The sequence below is a fragment of the Brachyhypopomus gauderio genome, chromosome 6 (genome assembly GCF_052324685.1).
Source record: "Brachyhypopomus gauderio isolate BG-103 chromosome 6, BGAUD_0.2, whole genome shotgun sequence".
In the NCBI taxonomy this organism is placed as follows: Eukaryota; Metazoa; Chordata; class Actinopteri; order Gymnotiformes; family Hypopomidae; genus Brachyhypopomus; species Brachyhypopomus gauderio.
The window spans coordinates 4,402,612-4,419,159 of NC_135216.1; the positions used below are offsets into that span (position 1 = coordinate 4,402,612).

General features: G+C 49.5%; 1 long non-coding RNA gene across 1 annotated transcript; it reads left to right on the forward strand.

Moving 5' to 3' along the window:
* The first annotated feature begins 1,041 nt into the window (after positions 1-1,041).
* LOC143516539 (uncharacterized) lies at positions 1,042-8,101 on the forward strand. Its single transcript, XR_013131729.1, has 4 exons — positions 1,042-1,180; positions 1,869-1,963; positions 3,321-3,401; positions 7,393-8,101. It is a non-coding gene; the product is annotated as an uncharacterized LOC143516539 (long non-coding RNA).
* The last annotated feature ends 8,447 nt before the right edge of the window (positions 8,102-16,548 follow it).

The following is a 16,548-nucleotide window of genomic DNA, read 5'->3' on the forward strand; positions in this document are numbered from 1 at the left end:
GATAGATAGATAGATATTTATTTTCAGTTAGGGGTATGTTCAGTTAGTATGAGCTGCTGTGGGTGTGTTCTTCAGAGTCATGATAGAAGCATGGTATCGGCGTTATGTATGAAGCGTCCCTGATTTTCTTGTGTATGCACTTCAATAGCACCACACATTTACATTCATAACTCAAGAAACCCGGAATAGACATTCATAATTCAACTACTCATTATTTCATTCTGTCTTAATATTTGTTTGTTTTTCTGGATATTTGATCACAATAAAGTTGTTTAGCAGCACATTAATTAGTTTTTCCCTGTCTTTCCCTGTCCTTTTTCAGCCTGCTGTTCAGATCACAATCATTTATCAGTGCTTCGACGCAACGCGATCATGCTAATTTCCGCTAGCAATTCTATGGGATTTCCAATATAACATTAGCATCAAGCTAATTGTGCCATATAATAATTTCATATGTCTATAACACAATATAGAATGAGTAGCTCTAGCCTGTTGTTTAGATCACAAACATTTATCAATGCTTTTGATGCTTCTACATGAGAAAGTATGCTGTACATGATGTTTTTTAAAGTAAATTAGCAACGCGATCATAATGATAATTTCCGCTAGCAATCCTATGGGATTTCTTATGTAACATTAGCATCAAGCTAACTGTGTCATATAATTTCTTAGCTTACACGAATTCAAACGCGGAAACAGAAAGTGTTCGATTACAACAAATATTATATAGTATAGTAATTGTCATTTATTTTAAGTCAGTTGAGCTTTAATGCCAATTCATTATTGGCTATTCAACAGAGCAATATAGACGTTTGCTAAAACTGACTGGCTACAACTCTGATCTTAATAAATTCTGATCGATTTGTGAGTTATACATTAATAAACAGCTGTAATTATACCAGCCGCTTACAGCCGCACACGTAACGCTTAAGAGCGCGCGACACTCGAAATAACGTCATAACATGACGTATGACCTTATGGAACCAGTGCCGCGATAACCATAGCAACCACAAAACATTCATGTGTCGCCAATATCACATTCAAATTCATATCATATCATATTCAATATCACATTCATGTCAACTCGACGCCAAGAGATTTATATTAATTATCTATTCGGAAAGAGCGCAGATTTGACCATCTCTTGAACAGAATGGGTTGTGTTTGCACACCTATGAAGGTATTTATAGTCTTTTAAATACTTTAGGGACCAATATTTAAAAGTGTAAAACGTACTTTTAAGCCCGGTTCACACTACACGACTTTTCAGTCGTCAGGTTTTTGTGCCGTTCGCGCTACACGACTGGTTGTGCTGTAATCGCGAGTCTTTAGTTGTTGGGCTACATATTAAACATGCTAGATATTAAACATGCTAGATATTAAACATGCTAGATATTAAACATGCTAGATATTAAACATGATACATATTAAACATGCTAGATATTAAACATGCTAGATATCTGCCGGTCGTCTGCGACCACTCGGCGAGCGTCTTTCAGCAGTTCACACTACACGACTGAGCGAGCGACGAGTGATCGCAGATTTGCCTCCGACCACAGTTTCTGTCGGCGATCTACAAAAAACAGTCGGCGACTGAAAAACCAGCTTAAAATCGTGTAGTGTGAACCGGGCATTACGGAACCAGCACTCTTACCAGTTCTCGGGCCGTGGGTTAATGCAGCTGGCGGTTGCGGTAGCGAGATAAGTATTTAAATATAACAGGGGGACTGAAGAATGGATTTCAATATATATCACTTTTAATGAAGAACAACTGGGAGGCTAGTAGTGGTGGTTACGGCTAGTCCGGGTGTCCTCACTCTCCCGCTCACACTCTGTCCAACTTTCTCTCTCTCCTCCCACTTCAACAGCACTCTAACTCCCCCTAGAGGCTACAAGGCACTCTACACCAGGCATGTCCAGCTCAGTTTGGCTGTGGGGCCGGATCCAGACCTTCTGTTCTCAGGTGGGCCGGATCAGTAACTACAAATCAACTCCAATTATTTAGCTTTGTTTTTCAGTACTATGCTTTATCATTCAGGCTACATTTTTAGCCTACCCTACATATTATAATCATGGATGAAAAGGGATCTTTTCTAAACACAACACATTTATTCACAAACAATGAAAAAAAAAAGATTTTCATGTATGACGGTGAATGTGTTAACAACTGGTTTAACAGTTGAGTGAATGCAGTTTTATACCTGAAGCAACTCACCACATTAACAAACTCAAGTGGGAGCTATGAAAAAAATATTTTCGCCTTAATTGTCATACTGTTTTGAAATAAATTAAAAAAAAATACAAATAAAAGTTATAGCAGTGCATGGGTATTAGGATTAGACTACATCAGATCAAACTACTAGGCTGGGCCTACTGAAGCTGAGAACATACTGCACAATATTAATTATCTTTAATATGAAACCAGATGAATCTTATTTTTAATGATCTGTATTCATGAGTGCAAACAAATTTCGTGTCATCACACTTTTTTTCTCTCTCTCTCACTGCATTCCTGCAGTCTACTTGCTGCTGCTGGCTCCTGTAACTTGGCATCTTTTTGCCTTCACAAGTGCATTGATATTAGGTGTCAAATCCTGAGTAGCAGCACATTTAACAATGTCATTCAAGTGTTTATTTGTTAACCTTGAGCGCCTTTGTTTTATTATTGTTCATTACGGAGAACACCTGTTCACAAAGATAAGTAGTCCCAAACATGGATAGAACTTATGCAGCCATGGCTGTTAATTTGGGGTAACCTGGCACGAAATATTGATAAAACGTATTCAATTCCACGGACCCAAATTTATCCTTCATAGCAGAATCGCTTCATAGCGGAATTGCATGCTGTGACTGAAGCCTTAACTCGTGTCAGTGCTGCATGCTGTCATTTACTGCCCTCTAGTGACCGGAGAGAGCATTTGATTTGTATTCATTTTTTAGAAATCACAACTTTTGATAGAAATGAGCTAGAGACTCGCTTCATTTTTTGACATACTCAGAAATTTATGCCGGGCCGTATTAAATCATCCAACGGGCCGGGTCCAGCCTGCGGGCCGTATGTTTGACATGCCTGCTCTATACATTTCTGAACATTTAGAACAGGTTACATCATGCCATTATTGCTCTTACAAAAGTATAGTCTAAAAGGGAGTAACCAGTACTGGGTTGATTGTGCGTGTTTCACTAATTAGCAACTAGATGATTGAAAAAATAGCATTAATATATATTTTTTCCATTTAAGATTACATGGCTTTTATAGTGTACTGAGATAATATTTCACATATTAATGAACTGACAAACCAATGAATGCTGTTCTACAGAAAAATAACAAAGTGGGTGTGGAGAATGAGGTGGAAGTAAAGAAGGAGAAAAAGAAGAGAAAATGGTGGAGATGCATGAAGGTAGGCTCCAAAGTGTTACGTCTTCATCACCCGTTCCCTCTGTAATTCTTACCTTTCAGTTTCACCTTTGTGTAGTGGTAGCCCCGCTCACCCACTGAAGCCATTCAGCTGTTTCGAGTTTCTCTAATGATTAAGTTTGGTTATTGTCCCTGATGTTGGATCTCCTGGCATGAGTCATTCTGTCTGTTATCCATGCTCAAGTCTCACTTCTTCTCCGTGTCTAAACTTAAGCGATTCTGTCTGGTTGGGTATAGTGTATTTTCTATGTCCTAGGTTGTTGATTCGTACTTACCAATCGTTTCCAGCCTTTCTCAATCCCCTGCCACCAAAGATTATGTGCTTTTGTCCTTGGTTTGTTTTGTTTGCTGAGTTTGGTTTGGTGTCTTGTACTATCGGTGTTTTGGAATGTGTATCCTCTTAGTCGTGTTGATGTATCTCTGGTACATCGGTTTGGTTGCGTTTCTGTCAGGTTCGGTAGATTTATGTCCCATGATGGTTCTACCAAAAATCAACTATTTATTCTCACTAATCCCAAATAAACCCTCTGTTGCTTAGTTTAAGTCCTTAGAGTCAAACATCTCAAAATTTCTATGGAAAAACAAGCCATCAAGAATAAGTCTGAAAACTTTGCAAAAGCCAAAACTCAATGGTGGCTTAGAACTACCAAATTTTTATCATTATTTCTTAGCCAATAGATTACAGTACATTTTAAAATGGATCAAATACGACTTAATAGACAGCCCATGGTTGGACCTAGAACAAGCATTCTGTGGGAAAATAAGACTCTCAGACCTACCTTACATTAGCTCTAATATTAAGCGGTGCCTGGGTAGTGGGGGTATCTGGTGTGGGCCGGGGGTGCTGGGTTCCAGACTCAGACCAGCACATCTTCAACCCTGTTGATGTCTGTTGTTGTTTGATTATTGTGCAATTGGTATGGTTGCGGGTGCCTACATGGGTGTGTGGAGATGTATATATGGGATGGATGTGTGTGGAGATGTATATATGGGATGAATGTGTGTGGAGATGTATATATGGGATGAATGTGTGTGGAGATGTATATATGGGTTGAATGTGTGTGGAGATGTATATATGGGTTGAATGTGTGTGGAGATGTATATATGTGATTAATGTGTGTGGAGATGTATATATGGGATGAATGTGTGTGGAGATGTATATATGGGATGAATGTGTGTGGGTGTATATGTGTGTGGGTGTGTATGGGTGAATATGTGTTTAGGTGAATGTGGATGTCCAGACCGGCTGCTCTCTGGTGTGTCGACGTGGCTCGGCCGCTGGTCTTCACAGCTGTGTTGGTTGTTAGCAGCACTTGGAAGGGTCCCAGCCACCTGGGTTGGTTCCACCTTTGTCTGCGGAAGTCTTTGATCAGCACCCAGTCTCCCGGCTGGAACTCGTGCAGTGGATTCTGACACCTCAGGCAGCACAGCAGAAAGAGACTTGTGCAGAATCACACAATACTGCAGCAGTGGTTCATTTATCAAGTGTGTGTCCCAGTCGGGCGGCCCAACCCTGTGTTTGGAGACCTTCCAAACACAATCTCAAAGGCTGATAAGCTTGTGTGAGCTTGGGGCCTAGTGCGGCTCTGCCACAAAACCAGAGGCAGACATTTCACCCAATTCAATCCTGTTTCCTAAGTTAATTTAGAGAGCCCCCCCTTAATTGTGCCATTGGCTCTTTCCACTGCTCCTGCGCTACCAGGGTGGTAGCTGCAGTGTTTTCTCATGTCTAATCCCAGGTACTTGGTTAGCTCCTTTATCCCTTCATGTACGTACTTGGTCGTATCTGAATTTTGCTTTGAGGTGTGGAAGGCCTCCGTCCCTTTGCTAAACATTCACACACACAAGAATGTATTTCTTTCCTTCAGCAGGTGTTAGTTCAACAAAATCAATTTGCCATTGTTAAAATGGTTTGGTCGGCGGCGGGTGCATGTTTAGTTCTGTTATTCCCCTGTGGTGTGTTTTGTGCACAAACCAGACATCAAAATTTTGGGTGAGTGTGGTTATTCTTAGTGCATGCTAGTGCATGCCACTATCCCCCCTTTGCTAATTGTGACTCCTCCCATGAGCAATTTCAATCAGTCCTCTCATGTAGGCTGTAGGGAGACACGGCTTACCTGTCTGTGTGTATCCAAACTCCCCCCACTGTTTTGCACCTTCCTTTTGCCCATCTCTGTTTTTCTTACATTGTGGCTTGTGTTTGTATTGCTCCGGTTGTTAAGGGTGTGTCTTCTCTGTTACTGTGATCCATTAGCACCATTTGTGTGTGTGGAGCCTGTGAAGCTGTGTGTTGGGCTGTGGCGTTTGTGAAGGCATTGCCTTTTGCTACCGTGTCGCCTGTTCTGGTCTGTGCAACACATTTGAAGATTGCAATTAGTGACGGCAGTAGCACGGCCTCCAACAGTTGTGAGATTAGTTGGTGGTTTATCTTTGACTTTGAGCTGGTAAGGAACGGTGAGCTCAGCTGCTTGGGCAGAATAATGTGGCAGGAGTGATATTGTTTCCAAAACCTCGGTGTGGATAAATGTGCTTTTTTTCTGGTCCTGTAAAATTCGAGAAACATCATGTTTGACCCGAAGTGTGAGTTGAGCGTACCCCACTATATCTCTGAATGCTACCAGTGCCTTTTCTGCAGCTGCTATCGCTGCAGCCCGGCTGCCCCGGGGTCTACTTTTCCTGAGAAGTAGGCTACTGGCCTCTGTCTGTCACTGTGGGCTTGAGTCAAAACACTTGTCCTTTAACGTCAACACTCCCCACACACATATGAACACTGCATTTTATTTCAGAATTCAAAACTGTTCTTAAGACTCATTTGTTTAAACAGGCTTATTCTCTTTAACAAATGTTATTTTTATCTCTGTTTGTTGTGTTAGAATTTCAATACATACTACGTCATGACCCAGGAAGTGCATCTACGTAGTGCAACAGTGCAATGCCCTCTGGAAGTTTCAGAGAGGCCAGACTGTCTCGCAGCGGTGCATTGTAAATGGTGGGTGACTCACAATAGGCTTGTGAGTAAATGTGTATGTTTTTTCCTTCGAAGGAAAATGCCAACCAGTACTGGCTATCTGGATGCACTGAAAAGTGCATTTGCTAGGTCCACTACACTGAACCACTGGCTATCTGGGGGAATCTGGGAAAGAATAGTGTGAGGATTTGGCACTTCTGGGGCTCTAGCGTGAACTGCCACATTGACAGCCTGCAGATCCTGCACAAACCGCCATTCTTCCCACCCTGGTTTCTTAACTGGAAACATTGGAGTGTGCACGGGTGAGTCAGGACCGGTACGATCACTCCAGCTTGCCTAAGTGATTGGAAAACTGGTCTATTGCCCTCAAGCGCCTCAGGCTTTAAAGGGTATTGATGTTGCTTTGTCCTATAATGAGATTTTGGGGTGATGGGTATGGGCTCACACCCCCCGTATGAGCCCCAACATCGCTCTTACCTTGTGCCCATAATGCTGCAGGAACAGTTCTGAGTTCCTCTTCTCATTTTTAATTTATTTTTTCTGAGAGGGTAAGGGAGGCGGCAAAAAAAATACCAAGGGGGTTATTCAGTTCCACTCCCTGCCTGCAGGGGAGCCGGTATGGCGCCGGCTGCATCCACGCCCTCCTGCTAGGGCTAAACATGGTGTTCCTGCCAGGATGTTTACCCATAATCCTAGATGACCCCAGAGATGACCCTTCACAATGTAATCGTTTGTGGGTGTATATATGTCCATAAGAGGGTATATAGGTGTTTGTGAATGTGTGTGGCAATGTATGTTGGGGTGGATGTACATGTGCGTGTAGGTGTATATGTGTGAGGGTCTATATATGAGGGTGAGTTTGGGTGTGTGCGTGTGTATATGTATGTGTTGTGTATGTGTTGTGCTACAGATTTTTCTCTTTTAGGGGACCTCTCAAATACGCAAGCAGCACGCATATAACCACCTTGACCTGTTTTGTCCCTTTCACCTCTCATGCTGCCTGTAGGCAAACATGAAGCCTTCACAGGAAACACTGTCCTATGGGTCAAGACATACTCATCCGTCAGCACCGCCGCCTCTGAAAGGGTGGCAACCTTTTGTTCATTCAGATGTACTACCACCATCTCAGGCACAGAATGTTTAAAATCTTCTAGCAGGACTAGCTCTTTTAACTGTTGAAAGCTAGTTGTTTTTGAGGCAGAACACCACTTCTCAAATAAAACTGTTTTCTCACGAGCAAACTCAACAAACATTTGGTCTGCAGATCTCTGGTGAGTCCGAAAACGTTGCCTATAAGCCTCAGGCACCAACTCGTACGCTCGTAGTACAGCTGCTTTGACTCTGTCATAATCCAGGCTCTGCTCAATAGTTAAGGAAGAGCATACTTCCTGCGCCTTACCCACCAGTTTGCATTGTAGCAGTAAAGACCACATGTCTTTGGGCCAGTGCAGAGTGGCTGCTACACGCTCAAAAGCGGTAAAATAGGAATCAACCTCTGATTCCCTGAAAGGGGGCACAAGAGAAACGTTTTTGCTTACATCAAACTCAGAAGAGCGCAAGGCAGGTTGTCTGGAAGAAGCACTCCTGCTGGCCTCTAACTCAAGAGCCCGGACACGCAACAACTGCGTCTGCCGTTCCTCCTGCTTAATAGCGAGGTCCAACTCCTTCAGCCTTACAGCCATGTTCAAATCAATGTCACTGAGAGAACCAGCTGCTGGTGGAGAATCAACTACATCCATGCCTGGGGAAGTGTCTGGTGAACGCCCTATAACCTCAGCAGACAGTAAACCACCACCCCCTACAGCAACACTAGCCCTCTCCAACCCATGTAACCCCGCAACCTGGGCCACAGCAGGAATCCTTGTATCAGGGGACACAGGCAACCTCCGGTCCTCACGCAGCCTCTCAAGTATGGTCTCTCTGATCTCTGCCTTTCTGGCAGAACGTGCCACTGAAACATTGTAAAACTCAGCCACTGACATAAGGTCAGCCTTTCTACACCGCGCTAGAGCTTCAACAGATGGAGACAACACAAACTGCTCCAAATCAAACTCCATCTTAAAACAAAGGAAATGCAAACCAAACACGACAAAACACACCACACCTGCCCACACCAAAAAAAAAAGAAGGAAGACAGAGACCCACACACCAACGGCTTAGGACGAGCCCCCAATTGTTATGTTTCCCCCCCAAAGGTAACCGGACCAGGAGTTAATGTTCCAACAGAACATGAACCAACACACAAGGGTTTTTAGTCAATCGTGTATTTACATTCACATATAATATACAAGGATAACACATAAGTACACCAAGCCATCTCTCCAGGGGTAAGCCAGGCCAAAACAACAAACAAACCAAAGTAAACCCCACTCTAAGTCCAGACACCAAAACTAGCTACAACTACAAAATAAGTACAAAACAACCAAAGAACAGGCAACTACACTAACTCCCTAACCCACACAAAAAAACAGGAGGAAACAGACATACATACAAAGAAAATGGCACTTACCCCCTTCTGGCAACATACACTAAATCAGGACACACAGTTCAACCCTGAGCCACCCACACAGAACACTCAATGTGTGGGTGTAACACAGTAACAACAGTATCACAACCTAGATACAACCAGTCAACAAACACAAAGAGCCCTGCTCCCCCTTCATCTCGCTCTACTCTTCTGGCCTCTTGCCACGCCCTTCTGGGGACTTCCTGGATGGCAGGGTGTTACCTCCAGTACAGCACCACCTAGGGACACGGAGGAACAAACAGGCAGACACAACAACAAGACAGCAAACACACACAGAGCACAGCCGTAACAATATGGATGTGTGTAGGTGCATACATGATAAGGGTGTATATAAGGGGTTGGGTGTATATATGTATATATATTGAGTGTATGTGTGAGGACAGCCAGTTCTGGGTTGGGGGCAAGTCGTGCCCGGTCCTCTCCCGGCTGCTCCCCTGTGGTTACTGCTCCCCTCCAGAGGGGGCGCGCCTTGGGGTTTCGGAGCCGTGGGCAGGTGGAATCCAGGTCTTTCTCTGCCTGCCTCTGCCCTGTGGGGGAATGTTGTCGCAGCTTTCTACCCTTCCTGGTAAGTACATTTTGTAAATTTATCCTATGTTGCACTTTTATGTTGCACATAAAATAATGTGTTGGCTGTGCAGCCAGGTTTCCAGTCTGTCCCGGCAGACAGGATTCCAGTTTGTCCCGCCTGACAGATATCTAGTCTGTCCTGGGGGCTGCGCAGCCATGCTTCCAGTCTGTCCCGCCAGACAGGCATCCAGTCTGTCCCACCACACAGGTATGTACTCCATTCTTTTCCAGGGGCTGTGCAGCCAGGTTTCCAGTCTGTCCCGGCAGACAGGATTCCAGTTTGTCCCGCCTGACGGATATCTAGTCTGTCCTGGGGGCTGCGCAGCCATGCTTCCAGTCTGTCCCGCCAGACAGGCATCCAGTCTGTCCCACCACACAGGTATGTACTCCATTCTTTTCCAGGGGCTGTGCAGCCAGGTTTCCAGTCTGTCCCGGCAGACAGGATTCCAGTTTGTCCCGCCTGACAGATATCTAGTCTGTCCTGGGGGCTGCGCAGCCATGCTTCCAGTCTGTCCCGCCAGACAGGCATCCAGTCTGTCCCACCACACAGGTATGTACTCCATTCTTTTCCAGGGGCTGTGCAGCCAGGTTTCCAGTCTGTCCCGGCAGACAGGATTCCAGTTTGTCCCGCCTGACAGATATCTAGTCTGTCCTGGGGGCTGCGCAGCCATGCTTCCAGTCTGTCCCGCCAGACAGGCATCCAGTCTGTCCCACCACACAGGTATGTACTCCATTCTTTTCCAGGGGCTGTGCAGCCAGGTTTCCAGTCTGTCCCGGCAGACAGGATTCCAGTTTGTCCCGCCTGACAGATATCTAGTCTGTCCTGGGGGCTGCGCAGCCATGCTTCCAGTCTGTCCCGCCAGACAGGCATCCAGTCTGTCCCACCACACAGGTATGTACTCCATTCTTTTCCAGGGGCTGTGCAGCCAGGTTTCCAGTCTGTCCCGGCAGACAGGATTCCAGTTTGTCCCGCCTGACGGATATCTAGTCTGTCCTGGGGGCTGCGCAGCCATGCTTCCAGTCTGTCCCGCCAGACAGGCATCCAGTCTGTCCCACCACACAGGTATGTACTCCATTCTTTTCCAGGGGCTGTGCAGCCAGGTTTCCAGTCTGTCCCGGCAGACAGGATTCCAGTTTGTCCCGCCTGACAGATATCTAGTCTGTCCTGGGGGCTGCGCAGCCATGCTTCCAGTCTGTCCCGCCAGACAGGCATCCAGTCTGTCCCACCACACAGGTATGTACTCCATTCTTTTCCAGGGGCTGTGCAGCCAGGTTTCCAGTCTGTCCCGGCAGACAGGATTCCAGTTTGTCCCGCCTGACAGATATCTAGTCTGTCCTGGGGGCTGCGCAGCCATGCTTCCAGTCTGTCCCGCCAGACAGGCATCCAGTCTGTCCCACCACACAGGTATGTACTCCATTCTTTTCCAGGGGCTGTGCAGCCAGGTTTCCAGTCTGTCCCGGCAGACAGGATTCCAGTTTGTCCCGCCTGACAGATATCTAGTCTGTCCTGGGGGCTGCGCAGCCATGCTTCCAGTCTGTCCCGCCAGACAGGCATCCAGTCTGTCCCACCACACAGGTATGTACTCCATTCTTTTCCAGGGGCTGTGCAGCCAGGTTTCCAGTCTGTCCCGGCAGACAGGATTCCAGTTTGTCCCGCCTGACAGATATCTAGTCTGTCCTGGGGGCTGCGCAGCCATGCTTCCAGTCTGTCCCGCCAGACAGGCATCCAGTCTGTCCCACCACACAGGTATGTACTCCATTCTTTTCCAGGGGCTGTGCAGCCAGGTTTCCAGTCTGTCCCGGCAGACAGGATTCCAGTTTGTCCCGCCTGACAGATATCTAGTCTGTCCTGGGGGCTGCGCAGCCATGCTTCGAGTCTGTGCCGCCCAGGCATCCAGTCTGTCCCACCACACAGGTATGTACTCCATTCTTTTCCAGGGGCTGTGCAGCCAGGTTTCCAGTCTGTCCCGGCAGACAGGGATTCCAGTTTGTCCCGCCTGACAGATATCTAGTCTGTCCTGGGGGCTGCGCAGCCATGCTTCCAATCTGTCCCGCCAGACAGGCATCCAGTCTGTCCCACCACACAGGTATGTACTCCATTCTTTTCCAGGGGCTGTGCAGCCAGGTTTCCAGTCTGTCCCGGCAGACAGGATTCCAGTTTGTCCCGCCTGACAGATATCTAGTCTGTCCTGGGGGCTGCGCAGCCATGCTTCCAGTCTGTCCCGCCAGACAGGCATCCAGTCTGTCCCCACCACACAGGTATGTACTCCATTCTTTTCCAGGGGCTGTGCAGCCAGGTTTCCAGTCTGTCCCGGCAGACAGGATTCCAGTTTGTCCCGCCTGACGGATATCTAGTCTGTCCTGGGGGGCTGCGCAGCCATGCTTCCAGTCTGTCCCGCCAGACAGGCATCCAGTCTGTCCCACCACACAGGTATGTACTCCATTCTTTTCCAGGGGCTGTGCAGCCAGGTTTCCAGTCTGTCCCGGCAGACAGGATTCCAGTTTGTCCCGCCTGACAGATATCTAGTCTGACCTGGGGGCTGCGCAGCCATGCTTCCAGTCTGTCCCGCCAGACAGGCATCCAGTCTGTCCCACCACACAGGTATGTACTCCATTCTTTTCCAGGGGCTGTGCAGCCAGGTTTCCAGTCTGTCCCGGCAGACAGGATTCCAGTTTGTCCCGCCTGACAGATATCTAGTCTGTCCTGGGGGCTGTGCAGCCATGCTTCCAGTCTGTCCCGCCAGACAGGCATCCAGTCTGTCCCACCACACAGGTATGTACTCCATTCTTTTCCAGGGGCTGTGCAGCCAGGTTTCCAGGTCTGTCCCGGCAGACAGGATTCCAGTTTGTCCGCCTGACAGATATCTAGTCTGTCCTGGGGGCTGCGCAGCCATGCTTCCAGTCTGTCCCGCCAGACAGGCATCCAGTCTGTCCCACCACACAGGTATGTACTCCATTATTTTCCAGGGGCTGTGCAGCCAGGTTTCCAGTCTGTCCCGGCAGACAGGATTCCAGTTTGTCCCGCCTGACGGATATCTAGTCTGTCCTGGGGGCTGCGCAGCCATGCTTCCAGTCTGTCCCGCCAGACAGGCATCCAGTCTGTCCCACCACACAGGTATGTACTCCATTCTTTTCCAGGGGCTGTGCAGCCAGGTTTCCAGTCTGTCCCGGCAGACAGGATTCCAGTTTGTCCCGCCTGACAGATATCTAGTCTGACCTGGGGGCTGCGCAGCCATGCTTCCAGTCTGTCCCGCCAGACAGGCATCCAGTCTGTCCCACCACACAGGTATGTACTCCATTCTTTTCCAGGGGCTGTGCAGCCAGGTTTCCAGTCTGTCCCGGCAGACAGGATTCCAGTTTGTCCCGCCTGACAGATATCTAGTCTGTCCTGGGGGCTGCGCAGCCATGCTTCCAGTCTGTCCCGCCAGACAAGCATCCAGTCTGTCCCACCACACAGGTATGTACTCCATTCTTTTCCAGGGGCTGTGCAGCCAGGTTTCCAGTCTGTCCCGGCAGACAGGATTCCAGTTTGTCCCGCCTGACAGATATCTAGTCTGTCCTGGGGGCTGCGCAGCCATGCTTCCAGTCTGTCCCGCCAGACAGGCATCCAGTCTGTCCCACCACACAGGTATGTACTCCATTCTTTTCCAGGGGCTGTGCAGCCAGGTTTCCAGTCTGTCCCGGCAGACAGGATTCCAGTTTGTCCCGCCTGACAGATATCTAGTCTGTCCTGGGGGCTGCGCAGCCATGCTTCGAGTCTGTCCCGCCAGACAGGCATCCAGTCTGTCCCACCACACAGGTATGTACTCCATTCTTTTCCAGGGGCTGTGCAGCCAGGTTTCCAGTCTGTCCCGGCAGACAGGATTCCAGTTTGTCCCGCCTGACAGATATCTAGTCTGTCCTGGGGGGCTGCGCAGCCATGCTTCCAGTCTGTCCCGCCAGACAGGCATCCAGTCTGTCCCACCACACAGGTATGTACTCCATTCTTTTCCAGGGGCTGTGCAGCCAGGTTTCCAGTCTGTCCCGGCAGACAGGATTCCAGTTTGTCCCGCCTGACGGATATCTAGTCTGTCCTGGGGGCTGCGCAGCCATGCTTCCAGTCTGTCCCGCCAGACAGGCATCCAGTCTGTCCCACCACACAGGTATGTACTCCATTCTTTTCCAGGGGCTGTGCAGCCAGGTTTCCAGTCTGTCCCGGCAGACAGGATTCCAGTTTGTCCCGCCTGACAGATATCTAGTCTGTCCTGGGGGCTGCGCAGCCATGCTTCCAGTCTGTCCCGCCAGACAGGCATCCAGTCTGTCCCACCACACAGGTATGTACTCCATTCTTTTCCAGGGGCTGTGCAGCCAGGTTTCCAGTCTGTCCCGGCAGACAGGATTCCAGTTTGTCCCGCCTGACAGATATCTAGTCTGTCCTGGGGGCTGCGCAGCCATGCTTCCAGTCTGTCCCGCCAGACAGGCATCCAGTCTGTCCCACCACACAGGTATGTACTCCATTCTTTTCCAGGGGCTGTGCAGCCAGGTTTCCAGTCTGTCCCGGCAGACAGGATTCCAGTTTGTCCCGCCTGACAGATATCTAGTCTGTCCTGGGGGCTGCGCAGCCATGCTTCCAGTCTGTCCCGCCAGACAGGCATCCAGTCTGTCCCACCACACAGGTATGTACTCCATTCTTTTCCAGGGGCTGTGCAGCCAGGTTTCCAGTCTGTCCCGGCAGACAGGATTCCAGTTTGTCCCGCCTGACAGATATCTAGTCTGTCCCTGGGGGCTGCGCAGCCATGCTTCCAGTCTGTCCCGCCAGACAGGCATCCAGTCTGTCCCACCACACAGGTATGTACTCCATTCTTTTCCAGGGGCTGTGCAGCCAGGTTTCCAGTCTGTCCCGGCAGACAGGATTCCAGTTTGTCCCGCCTGACAGATATCTAGTCTGTCCTGGGGGCTGCGCAGCCATGCTTCCAGTCTGTCCCGCCAGACAGGCATCCAGTCTGTCCCACCACACAGGTATGTACTCCATTCTTTTCCAGGGGCTGTGCAGCCAGGTTTCCAGTCTGTCCCGGCAGACAGGATTCCAGTTTGTCCCGCCTGACAGATATCTAGTCTGTCCTGGGGGCTGCGCAGCCATGCTTCCAGTCTGTCCCGCCAGACAGGCATCCAGTCTGTCCCACCACACAGGTATGTACTCCATTCTTTTCCAGGGGCTGTGCAGCCAGGTTTCCAGTCTGTCCCGGCAGACAGGATTCCAGTTTGTCCCGCCTGACAGATATCTAGTCTGTCCTGGGGGCTGCGCAGCCATGCTTCCAGTCTGTCCCGCCAGACAGGCATCCAGTCTGTCCCACCACACAGGTATGTACTCCATTCTTTTCCAGGGGCTGTGCAGCCAGGTTTCCAGTCTGTCCCGGCAGACAGGATTCCAGTTTGTCCCGCCTGACAGATATCTAGTCTGTCCTGGGGGCTGCGCAGCCATGCTTCCAGTCTGTCCCGCCAGACAGGCATCCAGTCTGTCCCACCACACAGGTATGTACTCCATTCTTTTCCAGGGGCTGTGCAGCCAGGTTTCCAGTCTGTCCCGGCAGACAGGATTCCAGTTTGTCCCGCCTGACAGATATCTAGTCTGTCCTGGGGGCTGCGCAGCCATGCTTCCAGTCTGTCCCGCCAGACAGGCATCCAGTCTGTCCCACCACACAGGTATGTACTCCATTCTTTTCCAGGGGCTGTGCAGCCAGGTTTCCAGTCTGTCCCGGCAGACAGGATTCCAGTTTGTCCCGCCTGACAGGATATCTAGTCTGTCCTGGGGGCTGCGCAGCCATGCTTCCAGTCTGTCCCGCCAGACAGGCATCCAGTCTGTCCCACCACACAGGTATGTACTCCATTCTTTTCCAGGGGCTGTGCAGCCAGGTTTCCAGTCTGTCCCGGCAGACAGGATTCCAGTTTGTCCCGCCTGACAGATATCTAGTCTGTCCTGGGGGCTGCGCAGCCATGCTTCCAGTCTGTCCCGCCAGACAGGCATCCAGTCTGTCCCACCACACAGGTATGTACTCCATTCTTTTCCAGGGGCTGTGCAGCCAGGTTTCCAGTCTGTCCCGGCAGACAGGATTCCAGTTTGTCCCGCCTGACAGATATCTAGTCTGTCCTGGGGGCTGCGCAGCCATGCTTCCAGTCTGTCCCGCCAGACAGGCATCCAGTCTGTCCCACCACACAGGTATGTACTCCATTCTTTTCCAGGGGCTGTGCAGCCAGGTTTCCAGTCTGTCCCGGCAGACAGGATTCCAGTTTGTCCCGCCTGACAGATATCTAGTCTGTCCTGGGGGCTGCGCAGCCATGCTTCCAGTCTGTCCCGCCAGACAGGCATCCAGTCTGTCCCACCACACAGGTATGTACTCCATTCTTTTCCAGGGGCTGTGCAGCCAGGTTTCCAGTCTGTCCCGGCAGACAGGATTCCAGTTTGTCCCGCCTGACAGATATCTAGTCTGTCCTGGGGGCTGCGCAGCCATGCTTCCAGTCTGTCCCGCCAGACAGGCATCCAGTCTGTCCCACCACACAGGTATGTACTCCATTCTTTTCCAGGGGCTGTGCAGCCAGGTTTCCAGTCTGTCCCGGCAGACAGGATTCCAGTTTGTCCCGCCTGACAGATATCTAGTCTGTCCTGGGGGCTGCGCAGCCATGCTTCCAGTCTGTCCCGCCAGACAGGCATCCAGTCTGTCCCACCACACAGGTATGTACTCCATTCTTTTCCAGGGGCTGTGCAGCCAGGTTTCCAGTCTGTCCCGGCAGACAGGATTCCAGTTTGTCCCGCCTGACAGATATCTAGTCTGTCCTGGGGGCTGCGCAGCCATGCTTCCAGTCTGTCCCGCCAGACAGGCATCCAGTCTGTCCCACCACACAGGTATGTACTCCATTCTTTTCCAGGGGCTGTGCAGCCAGGTTTCCAGTCTGTCCCGGCAGACAGGATTCCAGTTTGTCCCGCCTGACAGATATCTAGTCTGTCCTGGGGGCTGCGCAGCCATGCTTCCAGTCTGTCCCGCCAGACAGGCATCCAGTCTGTCCCACCACACAGGTATGTACTCCATTCTT